At 42.3% G+C, this 21,041-nt stretch overlaps 1 long non-coding RNA gene across 1 annotated transcript in view; it reads right to left on the bottom strand.

The window, feature by feature from the left end:
* The window catches only part of LOC131259416 (uncharacterized), a 36,225-nt gene extending 17,565 nt beyond the window's left edge, over positions 1-18,660 (bottom strand). Inside the window, exon 1 of the long non-coding RNA XR_009178124.1 lies at positions 18,546-18,660. This is a non-coding gene — a long non-coding RNA (uncharacterized LOC131259416). The remainder of the gene's footprint in view (positions 1-18,545) is intronic.
* Positions 18,661-21,041: the final 2,381 nt, after the last annotated feature.

Genomic DNA, 21,041 nt, shown 5'->3' on the forward strand with positions numbered 1-21,041 from the left:
TTTTATTGCTAAGGCGTTATGCTCTGAGCGATTAAATTGATATGTTTTTTAAATGTCTTGTAGTGTAGATGAACGGGCGTAATGCGTTTCTAAATGCATAATAGCACCATCTGAACTTTTCCAACACATCACATGTATTTTTTTATGTGTTACGTGTTTTTCATGTGTTTTATGTGTGATTTCTACAAACTGGTTGCTTCTATAAACATGATTTGCTTGTAAAACTCAGTTCCATTGCATCATACCTGCGTCATTTTGTTGCAATTTAAAAAAAAATAGAAATTTACATTACCAAAAACTCAACATAATATTTGTACTGGTTAATTTGTAGTGTGGGAAAAACATAATCGTTATATTCAAGGATAACCTTCTTCGTTCTCATCGTCAAATACCTTGTTAACCGTCTCATTATTTTAACAAGATATTGTATGCATCATGGCATTGTATGTCAGTCACACTGCACCGAAAGCATCCTGTGTTCCTTTTCGAAATACTTATTTTTATTGCAGTTTCCATTGCTCTCTTCTAAAGCAAACAAATCCTGCAATTTGCAGTATTTTGATGGGTTGCTCTATTCGTACTCACAAAAGTTTGCGTTCGGGGAAGTTCATCGTAAGCAAGTTGTAGATGTTGATGGAATAGATGAATAGTAACAGCCATCATCGGTTACTTGGCGCCCGGTTTATCCCTACATTTGGTGCTTTTTACCAGGCTTTTAAAAAGTAAATGGTTAAAGTTTGAAATTAACGAACCACCTGAACGTTACTCGTCATGCCAACTAAAAGGAAGACGCAGAAAAATGATAACCTCCACCGTCTAGGAGTGATATTTCTGCAGTACTTGTTAACCGGTAATACTTTACAAGTGCAAGTAGAAGAGCAAAAAGCCTAACGGGACGTCTAAATCTGGGTTGCGGACTGAATCGAGTTACGAAGCCGCACCGAAGAAGTACTTTTCTAATTAAGCGCAAACTTCTTTTCCAATGGCGTTTCTCGGTATAGGGTACGGGGTTTCAAGAGACTGGCTAGTGGCTGATGAGGAAGATGGCAGAAAATGGATGAAGGTGGAACTTTTATCGTGAACATGAAGTATGTCGGGCATCGGGTACTCGATCCGAGACAACCAACCCTCAGATGGATGGGTTTAGTATTGGAACTTATGTTGAATGCTTTCTGCAGTGTTTGCAAGAAGAGCTCCATAGGTGTAGTAATTGCATAGCATTTCCTGTTTACAACAATTGATTGCAAGTGTATTGAAAGCATGAATTCTATTCTGTTTGAAATGAGGGTTCATTTCGTTTTCAATCTTTAGAAGAGAGACATAGGATATTCATATTCTGAACACATGAATGCAGTACCTTTATCAGGGTATTCAAAAACTCGATGCAGATGCCAGCCGTAATGAATGTTCTATTCAATGCCAGCAAATAGTTTCACTCATTTACCCCAGAACCGAGCGTTTTTGAAGAAGCGAGATGCTTCATTTGAAATATTTTCGTTCCAAATCGCACCTCTGGAGGTGGCAGAAGTGTTATAAGTAACTGTTTTGAAACATTACACATTACATTACGGACAGGAACACAAAATGACTTGTTTTCTATGGACGTCACGTGTCACACCACATCCACTGAATGCATATGACGAACACTGTGATGGGTTGTGGTAATGAGAAAATTCGTCGCCCTCCCGCGTCGAATGTGTTGTTGATGACGGGTGCCCCTTTTTCTCTTGAGTCGTGAGCCACTCGTGGCTGGCTGGAATATAGAAACGACCTACCCGAACTCAAAGGCGGGAACGCATCGACGAGAATGCAAAGAAAAAGTGATGCCGAGGAAAACTGAAATGCTGCGGATGGTTCGCATTTGTAACGATGACGATACGCAATCTCCATGCTAAACTAGGTGGTCTGTGAAGGCGGGCAGGGGGAATGAGTCCATACCATCCACCCAAAGTCGCGTCCTGTTTTTAAATCTCGTCCACCACCCCCCAGGGAATGGCAGAAGACAAACAAAAGACGCACTGAATTCAACCGTGGCCGCATTCAGCGCATAAAAATGTAAAACAAAACGTGCACACGAATGAATGGTTTCGTGGTGCCAGCACACCGCAGCTTACCCGAAAAACCAGCCATTAAACAGACATAAAAAAGGGTAACACTAAAGTGAAACCCAGCAACTGCAAAAAGCTACTGTGAAGTAGGACGCAGTGCCTGGAGCTTGCTTCGGATGAGGTTCAACGTCTAGATGAGGAGCCAAGTCACTGAAAAGGGGAACTAGAAAGAGACGGGTTTCTACGAAAACGAGGTCATTAAGAGGCCATACATCTACGGGAGCATCTCCAGGAGGAGAGTGCCCCAGTCTAACATAGTATTAGCAGCAGCTGCAACGTACATTAGTTAATATTAGTTCTACCTTTTTCGTACTGAGCTGAGCGAAGGAAAGCGTTAAGGACATAGTTAACAACCGCCGTTTCTCTTAGGAATGAGGGCATCTTTAAAGGGGACACGTTATTTGCGTCTCCAGACGAACCAGATTGTCAAACTGCAACTGTTATTCATATACACAAATTAAAAGAGGGTCTTGGCCTTGAAATACTCCAGGAAAGGAAATATTGTATATTTCAGTGCTTCTGCGAGGTATTCTTCCCACCAGCATCTACATTTACAATGTTTCAGCGATCGCCAGTGTCGCACCCCAACAAATGGCAAGAATGATTCTGTAGGTTTTCGCAAACAAAAAAGAGGAAAATATACGCGTGTGGTTCGGTAGGAAAACATTCCGATTCTTAAGCACGTACGACGTCCTCCGCAGGCTAGAGATGAACAAACGAGCGAAACCAAACAACAACAACAGGCACACAAGTCCCCCGAAATCTTGCTGGCACAATTCTGTATAGCAGAGGGAAACTCTGCTCTGTTTCGTCACCGGGAACAATTTCCCGTTGCGAGATGAGTGTTGCTCTTCTAGGCTCAGGCGGATTTGCATGGCCTTTTTCTTTTATGGTAAAAAATCTCCCCGAGCCCGCGGCCCTATTTCTCGCCCTTCTCTCTGTGATGGGAAAAGATGCGAAGGATTGTTCTTCCTTTTTGCGCTCGCGTCGACGCCAAAGTGTATGTGCAGTGCCGCTGCGAGTGTCCCTAATGAAAATTTATTCCGCACGTGGTGGAATTTTAATCAGTGGCTGAGAAAAGGAAGATCCCTTTTCCGAAAGGCGTGCTCGGTTGTGCACGGTTGTCATACTGCAGGGAAAATTTACCTCCTCCCCTGCAAGAGCACCGCATTGCAATAAAAGCTATTGTACATGTGTAGAGGTCCTCGTGTGAAACTGACGGTGCTGCATCGAAATTGGTCTCAAACCCGAACGCACCCTAAGAAAGACGTGATTTTGTGGGGCACGTCTTCGTCCGGGTAGGCTTGAATGTGGCCACTGTATTCGCTTTTTCTTGAGTGGTCTACTCTGATCGAATGCCATCGGCACAACACGGTTCGCAAACACACCCTTTGTAAGGCTTTCGGTCCAACTCTGAACGATTAGATCGGGGAAATTGGGACCTGGCCGGAAGTCCAAAGAAGATAAATCGTTGCTGACCTTTCCTTTGGGGTTGGGCTGAGGGAAAAAAATCTCCCCAACGACCCCCGGGTGTGTGAGAAACAGAAGGTAATTTTCCTCCACGAATGGTGGATCGAAAACGGCTCAAAATGGTCTCCAGGTGCATGCGGAAGCGACTTCGGTCGGCCGGTGTTGGTGGTTGTGTTTGATTTGCAGATCAATTATGGAACCGCAATAGCTGATGGCTCTCCGGTGACTCCGAGCGTGTGGGCAATAAATCGACACCGAGCGTGGGCCCGGCGGTGCGTCTTCCCGGTGGCTTTTCCCGTCGGGACTCGACAGCTATGCCGAGGAAAAACCTACACAAGGCTCGAAAAGAGTGCCCGGGTGAAAAGCCGCTAGCGAGAGCCGGTTACTGATTTGTTATGCGGCGAGGATCGCATCGCGGTTCCTATCGGTGTCCGGAATCGTCAGGAGAGATGTTTGCAATTTCGTTGGATTTGTATGGAACAGGCTTTACGTTCACTACGAAAAGAATAAGGGAATTGTGTTTCAATCGTGTTTACATTCAAGTATCTCTAATTCGTGAAGCGAAGCCGGTTATTTGAACACGTATATCCTTGCTTTAGACACAAAAAGAAACGTTACTGTATGCTTGATTTATGACCCAAATTAACGACCAGTTTGAATGCCTTATAATTTCGCGGTTTTTTTTAGTATTCAAATAAATCTTTTTTCCTACAGCATCAAATCGTGACACCTACTTTAAATTCTCAATTTTGACATCACCTTTAATACCACAAAACGGTAATCCAAAATATTATAATGCGCTAGGGAAGGCTTTTTAACCATAACAAAACCATCATATTCTTCTGTCTATTTTCCCATTGTATTAACGCACTTGGGTGAGGATGCCAAGCATTCATGATATTATCATGATTAAATCCTTTCTTCAATTTGATTAACTCGGTCACTAGATAAGTTTCACGGCCATTTGGTCACTGTGGTGTCGATAGCTTCCAGCACTGCCCAGAGACGAAAAGCACAAAATTGATTTATTTGGCACTGCCATCTACCACACATCATCAAAGCGTACTGCAGATGCCTGCGTAACGACACCATCCTAAAGACGAGCAGTTGCCCATTAGCATGACGTTCACACTGCATCAACCTGCTGTCCTCACACGAGAGAGACGTTCCCGATGGTCGGATAGGAGCATCTAATACAATACGCACACAAACACACGTTTGCCGTGTTTTCCGGAAGATAGAGGATAATTATTCGTGCTTTTTATACATAGTTGTTGCCTGCCTTGGAGCTCTTTATTTTCTACTCAACGCAGGCCGGTGTCGTGTTGCAGCAGACATTATGCGATGGCGCATCAGATCGGAGGGCTAGAAAAGAAAAACTCCAAAGTCGGCTTATGTCCGCAGCTCAGCTAACTTGACTCCACCGTCATGGTGGGTTTACGATATATTTTACCGTGGAAATATCACGCTTACGTTTTGTTGTTTCTATGCAAGAAAAAATAAACCGAAACGGCCTGCAACCTGCATCTTGTGAATTTTCACGCCGAGCTACGCTCTACCTGATACATTTATACATGTTGATACCGGCGTGCGATAACGAGTGAATGTCGATCGTCAAACACGTGAATGTCCCGGAGATGAACCCAAACGTGGTGTGAAAACTACGCCATCAGCGACGGCCTTCCTTCACCAAACGGTTCGCGTTACAGAACGTAAACAGGGTTGGGCCATCCGGGTCGCGCCAACCGCTGGCCTTTGTTTGCTGGGAACCGACCCTAGGGTTCCAGGAGTGAGTCGAAATGTGAGCAATATTAAGCCGAGGGCTGGAAAAATGATGATGATTCGTGTGCGGAGTTATCAAATAGCGGTGCTGATGAAGTTTGGGGTTTTGGATGAAAATTTGATAAGGCTGGGTGGATTCATTTCTTCCATAGAGCCAACGTTAATGAGGTTCACCGCAAACGTACACCAGAAGAGGATAGACATGATTAAGCGTTTGCGTTGGGGTTTCGGGATGTTTTTCGACATTATTTGCACCATGATTGTTACATTGGAATGTGTGAGGTTAACTGTAGTTTATCCTACAATATAAATAAACTAAAACAAGTTTCTATAATTCATAAATAAATGGTTGACATAAATTTGTAACAGAAAACACCAAAAATCGTAAATTTATGAGAATTCAATAATGAGACAGTTTATCTTAAATAATAATGACTAGAAAAGTCATATAATAAGTATTTTTGCAAAATTCTTGCATGTTTCTAAGAATGCTTTCGAGCCTGAACCTGAACGGCACCATTGTGGTATGCCAGCCTCCTTCCATGAATTAGTGCCGGAGGCATCAGCTGCTGATGAAACTAATCATTATGATGCTGTGGTAACGTACCCTCCTCCTTCGTTCCCAAGACATATTTTCACCCTTTTTGACAACAAACGACCCAACCACGCACACACCGATGTAAATGAAGGTGAGAAAGCGCCTAACGCTTAGTGGTGCTTATGAAGCGCGCAGATGATTTCGTCAGGGACGTTTTTGTTAAAGTTTAAAGCAAATTTAAATGTTTCTGGTTGCTACGCACATATTTCTGTTTTCTCATGTTTTGAAACCACACTCTTCCGAAAATGAACCAGCTTGAAATTCACATGACAGTAGAAAAACAAATGCGTGTCACACGATAGCTCGTAGATCTTTCGCAATGGGACACCTGGGTGCGATATCAGCGAGATGAGTTTTCTGGCCCAAGCTAGGTTTTAGATGAAAACCATAATATTTTACGGTTGGGAGTACATTTTATGGGTGCAAAAATGCGATTTTATTTTTAACCACATCCATTTGATGGGCTTACGTACGTTTTGGAGCCGGCATGTTCGCTTTTACTCTTGAAAGAAAATTCGTACTTTATTATGGATTTGTTGCTACAGTATGAAAATCGTTTGGAAACCGGTTCATTTTTCTTGGAGGTTTCATAAATGTTATTTGTCGTTTTTGTCGTTTCTCACATGTTTGTACATCGTGACTTATCCATGGTTCCTGTATATCATTTAATATCATAACAATCTTTAGATCTTCATGTGATCGAAGTTGAATAACGTTTCAGATATACCAACATTCTTTGAATAAATTGTCTCTTAATATCATTCCCTCTAAAAATTGCTGACATACGGGGATTACGGTAGAAATTAGTTTCCTGGGTACGACCGAGTAATATGCCTCGAGAAGGTCAGACCTGGGGCAGCTAATCTCAACTTATTATGTTTGCAGAACCCGAGCGAAGTATCCCGTACCTTTGCTCATTTCCAAGTTACTAAAAATAAAAAAGGGGTCTTCTGATGAACGGACTTCTTCGGTCTCTCCTGGACAAGAAATGTTTGTGCGTTTACATTTGCCGATAATTGAAATGACTTCACTCGAAAAGTGTAAAAAAAAAACATCCTTCCGGATGATATTGAAAAAGGGTCCCGAAAGAGATAAGGGCAGAGCCGAGGCAGAAGAGCTGCAAATATGTGCTTCGATACCTGCGCGCACGACCAAAAGACCGAGAAATGGGTCGCGATGAAACAGGGTGAGAACCGATAAGAGCCGGTAGGCATTAATTTGGCTTTAGGGAAACTCGGCCACGACTTCGACAGAGTGAAGTGGAAAGGAGATAAGAGAAAGAGAATGCTGTCGTTTCAAATGTGCTTCTTGAGCAAAGTTCTTTGGGTGCTTGAAATTTAAAAGCTCTTCCTTGGAATGATTCCAATGAAAACTTCTAATCCTGGTTCGTCGGGACGATATTGAGCGCATGCAAATATTTTCAACGCATAATAGTTCAAGATTCAATATTTAGGTATCATCTGAAATTATTTTATTTAGGTGTGGTGAATGCTTAAACAAATGTTTTGTTTTCAAAAATTAAAATATTTTTGAAAAAATAACTTATAACAAAGTAGCATATTTATTATACAATGTTTTTTTTAAACGATAACGGATTTAATGTAAATTTTTTGAAAGTTCTTCATTGCGTATCAACTTAAAATTATAAGATAATTTCTTTGTTTTGTCAAACCATTTGAACCCTTTATAGAAACGCTCCAAGAAAGGACCGTTTCACACTTCAAAAGAAATAGGCTGTTATCACGCATCAAGCTTTAATTGTATCGCTTTTTCTACAGCTGATCCAACCAACAAACACTAACAAGCATTATCATTCCCGCAAACGGCGTCGTCGGAGAGGTCGAACGGAGGCGATCATTTTTGACAACCGAATCCCAGCCGAACCGATCCCTACATTGCCAACGGAGGCGTATGAACGAGGCGGACGTTATCGTATCACGAGACGTATTAGAAACTAGTGGAGACACATTTACATACTCATTTCGTTATTTGCGGGTATTAGACACCTACGAGCCATATCTACTAAGTTCATACGAGGAAGGCCCTCGCCGGAGTTCAGAGCTTTAGAGTCGAATGTCAAGATTGACTGTATAATTACCTATCGCACAGTATCGCCGAACGAAATCAAGGTCTAACGACTTTGCGCAGGGCTTAAGCGACCGCAAAGGTCACCGTTCCTTGCACGGTTTCTCGAGGGATTTTCAGATAGCCGATCGGTACACAGTGGTTGAGATTTATCGACAGTTCGGGGATATTCGAATCCAGCAGTGATTTGTTTTACAGTTTCCACTGAACACACGGTTCCGTCGGTTTTTCCTGTGCAAGTTTGTCGTAATTATTCCGTATCGCGTACAACATGACTCCTTGGGATTTTCTACAGGAGTGCGAGAGGTGTGACAGCGGAACGAGAGGGTTAACGGTTAGGACCAACAGAGCTCTTACCGTTCGGTCTAATTTATGTTAAAACATGACGTTAATTATGTTCCGTGTTGCTTTGCGACATTTATGGCCCCCAATACAAAAACACGGACGCACACACACACACATAACCAACGGATGCATATCACAATCGAAAGGTGTTTCCATCGATTTACCATCGCCTCCCCTCGGGGCCAAGAAAAACGACACGACGTTTGCTTGAAGCAAGCAAACGGAAATCATGTTTCATTGTAGAAGGAAAACGCTGGAAGTGTGAGGGTCGTGAAGATTCCGGATGCGGGTGAAATTAACCCGATCGACAATTCTCTATTGCTTTGCTTTGCGTCAGTAGTCGTTCCGGTATCGGTTTTCCTGGAGAAATCAAAACACATCGGATGGTTATCATAGTAAAGACATCGCGTTACGATAGGCGGAACAATTGTCAGAGGATTTAATCATGCCGAGTTGATTCACTTCAACTGTACAACTTTTTATCATGTTATCCAACCAGGCTGATATCCGTAGAAAGATCAAATGTGCAAAGACAGCACCTCGGGAGGAAAGTGTACCATCGTAGCTGTATTATGGTAATGTTCCTTTGAACTTCTGAGTGCTGGTAGAAGTTGATTTGTTACTAAACTTTCCATCCGATACGTATCGATATGATGGGGTGAAACACATAGGCCTTTACCCAGTTGATAGATGGCAAATCGAATTCAAAGTTAGTACAGCTTCTTTATTGCATTATAAGTTCGAAGGACCAACTTTTGGCTGCGTACGCCTCGTCACAGCATAGATGTCACTATGTGAAGGACGCAGCTGGGTTTTGTTTTCGATTCGATTTATTTAATTTGTAGGAAATAATGATTCTCATTCATTTTCCTTAAATTGTAAATTATTATTTATTATTATTTATTTATTTATTTTGTCTGCCACTTATGGGCTAAACAAAACTTAAAATTAAGATACAAAAACAGGGACTTAAGCACTAGACCCTAACTCAGACTACAAACATGGATAAGCGTGGACCCGAAAAGATGCTGTAGAACCGGAAGCAGAAAGAAGGCAATAGAAAAATTAAAGCAAAGCAGGAGTAGAGGATATAGAAGAGCGGAAATTTGAGAGGGAAGAATTGAAATCAAAGTGATCAGAAAGAAGATTGAAGTGACGCATAGACACAAGCACAGGGTCATTGTTACCGACACCAGTACGACGGGATTCAACAAAAAGAGGAGCACGCGGACGAAGGGACCGAGAAGGCACGTAGAAGTTGACGCAGGCAAGCAGCGCTGGGGCATCAATCTCGCCCAGGATAACTCCAGCAATGAAGGAGGCCTGCGCGGAGACACGCCTCTGTGCCAGGGAGGGAAGACCCAGTAGCTGACACCGGGACGTGTACGAAGGCATCTGCTGGACAGAACCCCCGTACAAACGAGCAACAGCAAAACGGGTAAAAGTTCTTTGGATCCTCTCGAACCTGGCACACCAACCAACACCCGCGGGATTCCAAACAACACAAGCATATTCGACAATGGGACGAACGAGGGCACAATACAGGGCTTTTAAACAAACAGGATCATAGAAGCCATGTGACAAATGTCTGATCAGACCTAAAGTTTTGAAACATTTACTAAGGACAGCTTCATAGTGCAGGTTGAACGTAACCCTGGTGTCAAGAATGACACCAAGGTCACGAATGGACTCAACACGTTGAAGGCGGCAACCATACACAGAATAAGTCGCACACAAAGGAGATTGGGAACGGGAGAAAGAAATGGCAGAACATTTCTCGGGACACAGGGATAAAAAGTTAGCGGAACACCACAAGGAAAATTCGTTCAAAAAATCTTGAAGAACCATACAGTCAGAGAGATTGGCAACAGGAAGAAAAATTTTTAGGTCATCTGCATAGAGAAGGTGACCATCATGGGGAAGTATAGGACAAACATCATTGATAAACAGAAGGAAAAGGAGAGGACTCAAAACGCTACCCTGGGGAACCCCAGAAGTACAGGCAATGACACTAGAGCGGGAGACACCAAGTTTAACTCTGCAGGACCGATCAGACAGATAAGAACAAAACCAGGCAAGTAGGGAAGAAGATAAACCAAGTTTGTCAAGCTTGGCTAATAACAATGAATGACAAACATGGTCAAACGCTGAACGAAAATCCGTGTAAATAGCATCAACCTGACAACGACGATCTAAATACTTGGACAGGAAAGAGACGAAAAGCACAAGGTTCGTCGTTGTGGATCGTCCAGGCATGAAACCATGCTGATGAATACTGATCCACGAACGAGTATGAAACAACACACAAGGGTGGACAACAGATTCGAATACTTTCGCACAAGCACAGAGTAAGGAGACGCCACGGTAATTAGATATCACACTGCGATCGCCCTTCTTGAACACAGGAGACAGCCAGCTGGTTTTCCACAAAGCAGGGAAAGTACTGGTAGAGAGGCTGAGTCCAAAAATTGAAGCGAGCAGTGGAGCAAGAATCGATCGACACTTGATAAGGACCGAGGCCGGAATGCCATCGGGTCCTGGAGAGTTCGACGGATTTAGTTTGGCAAGAGCTCCCTCAACAATTTCACTATTCACAACAATAGGAGGAACATGGATAACATTCGACGGGGTAAAAGACAGTCCCCGAGCAAGAACGAGAGGATCGGATATTGGGTCCAAGAACATGGCCGCAAAATGTTCAGCGAATAAAGCCGCTATGCCTTGGGGCGAGTTAGCGCTGCGGGACCCAAGTGACAATTGGGCAGGGATGGATTGACCACCACGGCGGGAGTTTACATAGCGCCAGAAGGACCGAGGGTTTGCGTGAAAACGCAACTGCAATCTGGCATTATAGATACGATAACGCGCGCGATTATAGATACGGAAAGCGGACGAAGCCAGCTTATAGCGGCACTTGTTGAAATGAGAGTCGCAACGCCAGTAAGCACGACGGCACCTAGCTTTGTCCTTTTTAAGGACCTTCAACCTTCTATCCGACCAAGGAGGGTTAGGAGGGGGACGATAAGGAGGACAGCAGGATGATAAGGCAGAGGACACAGAAGCAGAAAAGAATTCAACAGCATCATTAACATTATCACATTCATAGAGGAAGGACCAGTCATGACGAGAGAGGATAGCCCTAAGCTTATTATAATCTACTCGGCTAAAATTAAGATGATGAGAAACAGTGCCAGGAAGTGTACGAGGTACAGTTGAAGAGATCTTGATCTCAAAGCTCAAAGGAGGATGATGACAGTCAATGGGCACTAAAGGGTTAATGCCAGGAGACACCGGAGAGCACGCGGCGGCCGCTACCGAGTTACCCAGGACTAGATCAAGCACCCGGCCCATGGCATTGGGAATGCCATTTAATTGGAATAATCCATTGAAGGCCAATCCATCCAAAAACCCGGAACTTGATGGAGCCAGCGACGAAGGAAGGTAGTGCAAGAAAGAAGAAACACATCCCGGAGGAGAAGAGGTTGCCCTGGTCCAAGTAACCAGGGGTTGGTTGAAATCACCAATAACAAACAGAAAGTCATTTGGTTTGAGCCGATCAGAGACCATGCAAATTTCATCACGAATCGCAAGAGTGGTAGCCGGATCCGAATTATGCGAGGGAGGGACATAGAAAGCCCCAACATACACGCGAGTATGCTCCAAATTTATACAAATCCACAAGCTCTCAATTTCCGAAAAATTCGATGGAATTTGATAGGAAGACAAACGTGAGTTGCATGCAATCAGAACACCACCCCCACGGGAACGGGTGCTATTAAGGCAGGAACGGTCGCAACGATAAACATTAAAGTTTGAGGTAAAAAAGAGTGAGGACGGTAAGCTAGCATCCAGCCAGGTTTCGGCGAGGACAATGATATCGGCATCGGATTCACATGAAGCGAGAAACATAATATCGGACTTTGTTCGTAGGCCACGAACATTCTGATAATAAATATCCAGGTAGCAGAAAGATGAGGATTGATGCTATTCGGAATCGACGGGAGCAGGAAGATCTCAAAAGGTCACTTAAATGTTTTAGCAAATATCCTAGAATACCTTCTCTAGGTTTAGAGAGCAGATTGAAGCTCAAATACTGAAATTTTACATCTTTCATTTAGGGTTGGATTGATGCTTTTGTTCTTCTGCCCTTAAAACAAAAGTTTCACCCATTACGAAGGAGGAGGAGATAGAAAAGTTGTCTAAAGTTGATGATGTGAGCGTGTGTTTGTGTGCGAAAATGTTCGATTTTCAAAGTCCTCAGGCCTAGTGTCCTGCGATGAAGAGTTCAGCAAGCAAGGAACTCGGAGAGTACATGTAAAGTTTCGGCTTAACCTAAGTTTCGACACGAAGGTAAGCTTTAGCTTTGTTTGGAAAATTTACTTACAGGTGAGTGCTATCGACGGGTTGGATCGAACATTTTGTTTTGCTTTTAGGTTTCTGACCTCGTTTCGTTCCTACCGTTCCGTTTTTCCAATCATGAAACTTCTTATAGACGAAGAATAACGAACGAGAGCTCTATTGAATTGTGGAGCTGCATTTAGCGAGTGGTGCTAGACCATGAATATTCGAATAACGATAGCGGATTTCCGTACGAGTTCTTTTTCGTTGCTTGTGTTTGGATTGGTCAGGTTGTATTCTTTTTTGTTTGATCGATCCACTTGGTGGATGCAGTTGAGTTTGTAACCGTTACCATTCCATAGTTTTGAATGATTTGTTTGATGTTATTTGCTTGTAAATATAAAGCAGCTAATTTAGTGATATTTTGTATCGTTGAAAACATAATTTGCGTTTACATATTCTGTATGGTAATATAAAAAATGGAAGAGAAGATGGTTGGAAGAAGTACCTTTTGCTCAGTAGCGAAAATATGTAATATAAAATTCTTGATTAGCTTAACTGTAAATCTTTCGACGCGATAACCTTCCTTCTCGATGAATTATAGAATCTTTGCGCATAAAAGTATAATCTCTTCATGTGAACCTGGTTGTTTTAGCGTGTGTTTGCCTTTTTCCCTAGCAAGTTGAAATTGAATTTCCACCTTCATGGGTGGAAAAACGGTTCACCAAGCATCAGCTGAAATGTTGTCCTACTGCTTCCTCGACGAGAAACGGTACTTGCGTAAAATCGATCCAATGCTACGACACAACCGGTCGATGAGAACAGCTTGGCAGAGAATGGTAACGCTTTGCATGGTCAAGCGAAGCATTAGTGTCCCGAGAATAGGTGACGGTAGGTATGATAGAATGCAAAGGAAAGAACCGAAGGTGTGGAGATTCCGGGAACAGTGTTTGCCTTCGTCGTTGGCTGGTTCTCGGAAATTGATTATAAAATAGAGCGCTTATCATAAATATTCCGCTAAACGCGTTTGGAACGGATATGGCTTGGTGATGCAGATTGTGGACATGCTGTCGGTGGTGACGGTTATTTGCTTTAGATCGATGGTCCACGATTTAACGTTTATCTAGGCCAGTGTACTAGCCAGGTCTTTGAGCATCTTACGAGAACTGAGGGCAGTTTTGTGGATCGACGCAAAAAAAACCGCTCATTGAACTTAATGGGAGAATTTCACAAAACATTACATTTTAAAAATCGGATGCGACCGGGGTTGGAGGGGTGCAGCCATGGACCGAGCTACCAAAAAACGATTGGTGACCAGGCCATGTCAGCACGGCGTGCTCAACTGCGAGCGGCCCAGTGAAGAAAGAAGAAGAAGTACATTTTAAAAAACACAGCTACAAATTAATAACCACATGCTTATTGGATAATTTAAATACTTCTTTACAATTATCAGATTGACAATTAATGATCACTTAACATACTTTTTTAATCCAAAAACTACTGTTGGTTTATTCTATCTATCAGCTTAAGTGATTTGTTTTGAGAAAACGCCAGCCTTAATTACACGCGTTTGACCATCGATAACAAATCAAGACAGACAGAATTATGCTGTAGACGAAACTGTAAATACAAAAAACAATATCGCTGGGAAAGCAATAAATCACAAATTAGTACCAATCATTGAGCGATCGACCACGCGATCGTAATGATAGTTTGCGTTTTGCTCCCCCTGTTACAGTGAATATGAATCTAGAAGATGTCGCAATGTCGTCAATGTCGCAATGTCGCAATGTCCGCCTTCCAATGTCACCCGGCAGACTTTTTAGCGCATTTCATCTTCAGACTGGTTAATTCTTGCAAACAGTGCTGCTAGGAATGGTGCCTGGCATCAAAACACCATGCGCCTCCATTAATCGATTCGGTTGATGAAGAACTGGGCGCCTCCATCAAGTCAAGAATCGAATGCTCTACACTCGGGGAAATGGCAGATACAAGTGGAGAAAAGTAGGGGAAAAATCAAGAAATTTCGTTCAAACAAGTTTGCCACCAATTTTCGTGGTGCAATCTTTATCAAACGTTTCTTTTAGATCCGTGTTGGTTGTTTGCTAGGGAAAAATCATTTTTCTCTCTCGTCCAGTGGGGATACCAGTGCTTTTACTGAGTAGACGCAATTTTCCAAGTTTCTTCCAATGTTTCGTTCCACTCCTATCCATCGCTTAAGGGCGGCAAAGTTACTGAGCAAAATGGCGAAATGTTAAATGAAAAATAGCCAAAAGTAATCCACAAGGCCATGACTAACGCCCCGGATTGACCTCGAACCGGGCTGGCACGTCAGTGCGATGCAGTAGGGGTGAGGCAAATTTCAGAGCTTTCACTATTCCGTATTTACTATGGATCGTTCTGCTTCAGCAAGCGCCGCTCGGCTGGTGCCGTACACTAATGGCCTTTTGCTTTCTTTTCTGTTTCGATTCACATCGCTGCTTTGGTATTTCGTTACTTAGTTGATACGTATGTACTTGATTGGCGGCGTTGGTCTTGGTACTTGTTTGTTTCTTTTTTCCTGGTCCCCTAGACCCATTGAATGGCGCCAGCTTTCGACCAGCCTTCGAAAGAAATGGGTTTGGCTAGCCACATGAAGAAACAGCAGCGCCAAAACCTTCAGCCATTCACTTCACTTGAGATTCCCGTTTTTTATCGTTGTAGTGTTCTTGAAAAAGCACCGATACCAAAGATTATCTTGCGGCAACGTTCCGGAAACGTTTTCTTCTTTCCTGGCCGAATAATGGAGCCAATTTCTAATATTAGAGAAAATCAGCGAGAAAAGCCACACCAAGCTTTGGAGCTTTGTATGCAACGGGGCGAACGTGAGATACTTGGTTTTGCATGGATTTGCTTGTCGACCGGTTGGCCTTCAAGCGCATGCCGAAGCTATAATATCGAGACAAAGAGGAAACGGTAACTTTTTGGCTTATAACAAAATAATAACAATATCATTTCGGTAATATTCTACGAAAATTTTCTTTTACGATTCTACGAATTCTACGATTCTAAAATAAAAAAAAATGCTAAACTTCGACTAAAACAATTTATTATTTGATGATTGAGCTTTTTCTTCATTGATTTATATGACCATCATTTCATTTGTTGAATTTCAAAATTGTTAGAGCGTTGTAGGTTTCGTCGTTTGAATTTCAATGTTCGAACATTGCATTGAAAGAAATGATGATGTTTGATCTTTCGATTCGACACATATTCAGATTCGTACAACAAAAACCCTGGTCACTTCAAGACGAAGAAAGGAAACACTACTCGTAGCTGGTGAATAAAACAATTTAATAGACACAGAAAAATTCCATGTAAATTTGATATCCTCCAGACTCCATGGCTAAGTGGTCGTTTGGAAAGAAATTTGATTTGATTTGAAAAGTACTCCTTCTTTGCTACCACTGCTCCGTTTCAAAGAGAAGAGATTTCATGGTTATGCAATTGGACATTGGGTTTGCTTTAGTATATCTGCGGTGGTTGGGGCCGTACAATTTCCTCCCTATTTTCCGTATTTTTTCATGTTTAGAGTAAGCGAGAAGAGTAACCCTCGGTTCCTGGCTCAGCGTGAGCATAAAGTAGATACCCCGGGAACCAGTGAACCATGAGAAATTGATCGAAAATGAGAATACCCACAAACAAGCCATTATGACGGCGCAAGTCTTTTTCTTACTTGATGAAAGTAAAGTGAACATTTTCCACGATTTAACATCAATAATTACGCGTCGACGATTCCACGAATCCCGCCGAGGGTGGCGTGACCAACAAGAATCTTTGGAGGCATAGTTGCCCATCACCCGGAGGAAAATGCTGCGAGCCACCGTACGGATGGAAACAGGGTCGATGGGTAACGGACAGTAGAGAGAAAATGTGCTCGTTCGTACACACCAAAGGATGTAAAGTCACCAACCAAAAGTCGGTTGAGGGACCACCTTTTTTTTTTTTTTTTTTTTGGTCTCAATGTCCACGCCTATGACAGAATCGGGGAGATTCATGACAGAACCATGAAAGATTCATGAAGATTCATTAAGGTTTCGAAAAATTCATTAAGCTTTGAATATTCGAATCCGCAAAGATTCATGAATCCATCTGAATGAATCTTAGGTAAAAGATTCATATGAATGAATCTCGCCAAAAGATTCATTAAGCACAACACTAAGAAAAACCTTTAACAATGGTTTACAATTTTTCTAACTCTACAATGATAGGATTTTTTGTAATGCTATATTTTTATAATTAAAATCAATCACTATGTCAAATGTTAATCCATGAAGAATAACCAAAATGTTGTAAGATTTATGAAATTTTCATACAGAATGCACAAACAAACAAAGATTTCTCAATGCTTCCGGGGTGTTTTCTTTTACAATCCAACATAAATCTAGCGATGCCTCACCCGTCTTATCAACCATACCAACATCAGACCCATATTTATGTCCCATAAAACTCTTACTCATCGTTCAAGTTGTTCACCCATGGGCTAATGATTATGTTTGCGTCACTAACATAGCTGACACTTGGTTGAAACGGAAAGATATGCTCTCGGCGTTAAATCTTTTAATGCAAAAGAATTTAAATAACGTTGGCCCAGGTCCAGCAGAAACTTTGTTTAAAGATCTGTATGCGAAGAGATGTTTTTATTGTTTTATGTCGTCACGCTCGTATAAAATAAACAGGTTGTTTTACTGCACATCTCTCGAAGAGAGGCTGCTTTCTTCATACAGGAGGTAATTTGTTGTTAGTGGCTTTTTTAGTAGTATTCACTTTATGGTACCATAAACCTATAAGGTTTATTATGGCAGCTACAGGTTCACGCATCACCACAAGTATACCGTTAAAAAACAATTATGGTGCGTTTTAATTTGGACATGCTGCTTACTTCATTTCATAAAAAAAATTGTAATGCGAGCATTTTTGGCCATATAAAAAATTAAGTGAAGTGTAATCAAGCCGAAAATGGAATTTGAAAGTTTAAGGTTGATTGATGAACAGAAATTCATCAGAGTGGTTGGTCACTGGTATAGTTTTTCCTATCAAAAATCCTTCCTAAATCTGAAAAATAAGTATAAACGAAATCAACATAGGACGATTAGTTCAGCATGGAAAGTAATAATGAAAAGACAACCTTTATTCACTTAGCCGGTCAACCGTTTATCTATCATTCGTTCTGGCAACCGCCAGAGCAAGGTAAGAAGTTGCACATAAAACAATGGACTTGCCCGAACGGTCGATGCTGTGATGCGTTGATGTAGTTAACTGATAAATTACATCATTCATCACCTTATTTCAGGCGTGAAATAAGCTGCCAAAACCCCTTTTCACGACAAGTTTGCGCTGAGATAGCTTCTCACGAAAAAAAACCATCCCAAAACTTTCCTTCTAAAGACCCTTTTCAAATGCTGTCATATTGAAGACACCCCTTTTCAAGAGACTTAAAAAATGTTCGAAAAAGAATAAAATTTTGTCAAAGTGGTACCGGAAAAATATTTGTGTTGATTTTGTCTCCTATGTCTAATATTTTAGCTATTTAGAATAAGATATTTTCATAATGACTGAATTATTCTAATGCATTCATACTGTTATTGCTTTTGATTCAAAACACATTCTCTGACATCGTGAAACAGTATGCGAAAAATTCAAAAATCCTAAAATGGAGACGCCTGGTTGTTTGTGAACCTAATGGCTTGCTAATGGAGACGCCTGGTGCTTTTCGAATGGAAATGGATTGTCTACATCTAAGATTCCATTCCATGTTAAAAAAACACATGTCAACCTACCTGTTCATTTTGGTTGGCGGCGTGGCGTACGGTACGCCCAGGAACGCTTCGATGGGTTTGAGAAATTTGTATCCTTCCAGCAGCAGTACCAGCCCTTGTAACCGGCCGTATCGAGTCTGCACGATGCGATTGCTGAGGAGCAAATTTTTGTACAGATCCATCGCGGCACCGTTAAGGAAGCGCACCAGCAGAAAGTATACGATGCCGAAGTACTGGAATTTCACAAACATCATTTTTCTGTCCGTTTGTGTATTTTTTCCTCTTTCTTTCAATTTCTTCGTTGACACTAACGATGCTTCCGGTTCCGCTTTGCAAATCCGTTGCATACGGTTAAATGTATGGACAATATTGTACACTTGACGAGAATAATAATGGAATGGTTTGCACTAACCGAGGAACACTATTTACATCCGATCGGTAAAGAGACTTTCGATAGAAGGTACCGTTTTAGTTTTGTAGAATTTCACTTCTTTCTAGCATCGAAAGATTCTGTCAAAAAGTAACGAGCTAGAAATTAATCCACCATAGTATAGGCTGGAACGACTCAAATCAAAACTTGATCCAACGTAATCGCTAGCAAATCGTTCAACTTTTGTCCATAAGGGTTCACCATTAAAATGTGTATTTTATGAGCGCCGAGCCAGGTTACATTGACAATTTCCCAGTGCACGTTTAGTTGTCTTCTGATACCTTTATCAAGTATGTTCGTTCACTTTTATTCCAGACTACACTGGGTAGGAGGGCTCCGTTCTTGAATCTTTTTTCCGTTTTTCCTTCTAATCACTTCCATCTTATCATCAACTTGGTCACACGTGGTGGCACTCAAGCTAATTGCTAAACGATTTCCCAGCTGCTGTATATTATGTGGAGCTCACTCGGCGCTAGAGTATCATTCAGCGTTGTCTTTAGTCCAGTTGAGTGGGTGGCATCCTCAAAAGGTCCCATTTCTCACACTGATTGTGTTTACCATGGAGTACGATTGCATTAGCCCCGATGGCTGCACTATTGGAAAGCAATAGATGCATCGGAGTCAAAGTGGTGGTGCCACTTGGTGCAACTTTGTGCAGCAATATCATTATTTCGTCTCATTAGTCTGCGAGTAATGATTGCCGCCGTACAAACACACACATACAGCTCGGATGGAGATGTCAAACGGTACCAAGTGACATATCTTACGGACGTTTCCTGGCTGGTGCACACTTTAAATGTCCTTTTTTATTACTGTGGCACCGGGTTCGATTTCGCACGAGAGCACGGGAAAGAAATTGCCACAAATCGCTAGGCAATAATCGTTGCGCTATCGTCCACGTCATCCTCCTCGTCGTCGTTGTCGTTCGCAGCGCGAGCTGCCAGCGCTTGGCAAGCGGCTCGGCGTAAAGTTCACTGGAAACTATCTCCGATGTTATTTTCCCACCGCCGCCCAACGAAGTGCTCGTGCCATACCCGTGCACTGATTGGTCGGACGCCCCGCTCCCTGGCGCCCAGCACCGCCACGTTGTATCATTTATCTGGCCCGAGCATCATAAACACTGACACTTAACGATCGCTGGCGGTGACACAAACGAACTCATACCGGAATGCGTTCCTGCCCGACATCAGCAGCAAGTGTGGTGCTGGCAGGGGTTTGGGTTGGAGCAGGAGTTTTTGAAGTTGTAGCTTGACAACTAATAAGCACCATGCACGAGGCGTTCCCTTTTCCGGGACGATATTTTTACCACACCGTGTGTCGTTGGGATCTAATTGCATCATTCCACCATGGTGGTAGGAGTTGTGTACTGGTGTGACGACTTTCACTGAACAGACTGTGGTTTCCTGGTTGAATGTTGGCAAAAGTTCGTAATTAGGCTGTTTGTTTCCAGGAGGCGCCAACAACTGCAAGTTCACTTTAGGTTAGCCAAGGTCGAGGCTGTAAGAGAATCAGAAAAGAAAGAGGAAAAGTTAGAGTGCTGCTAATGAGGAGTCGTAAGCAGTGGCCTGCAATAGTGGCAAAAAAGAGTTAATTTTAGCAATTACCACAACAATATACTGTATGTCGCAGTTGAAAATGTTTTTGTTGTTGTATCAATATCTCTCATGCTGCTAACCTTTATCATTTCTGTAGCAAAGTGAAACGCGATATCGTATGCAAATCTTATCACTTTTCATCGACATACTTGGTCTCTTAGGTAATCTTGCTAGCACCAGACCTGCACGGAATGCATACAGAAAACTCGTTGCCGTTGCTGGCTGCATGCTATCGGTTTAATTCAGTCGCACCGAAGCTTAAGGTTGAGCGTGACATATTTTTAATCAGTGGCTCTTTTTGCGAAGATTGTTTCTGTGTTTAATTTTGGCCCACCTCAGGGGTAAGTAATTTGGCTATAAATCATTAACGATCCGAAGAGATTTCGGTAGAGATCAATTACACTGTGTCGAGAATAATTAAAAATTATCTGGTCGTTTTTTCTTGTTTGTATCGCTGTGTTAAGGTTCGTTCAAGGTCATCGAGATCTACAT

The sequence above is a fragment of the Anopheles coustani genome, chromosome 3 (genome assembly GCF_943734705.1).
Source record: "Anopheles coustani chromosome 3, idAnoCousDA_361_x.2, whole genome shotgun sequence".
NCBI lineage: Eukaryota > Metazoa > Arthropoda > Insecta > Diptera > Culicidae > Anopheles > Anopheles coustani.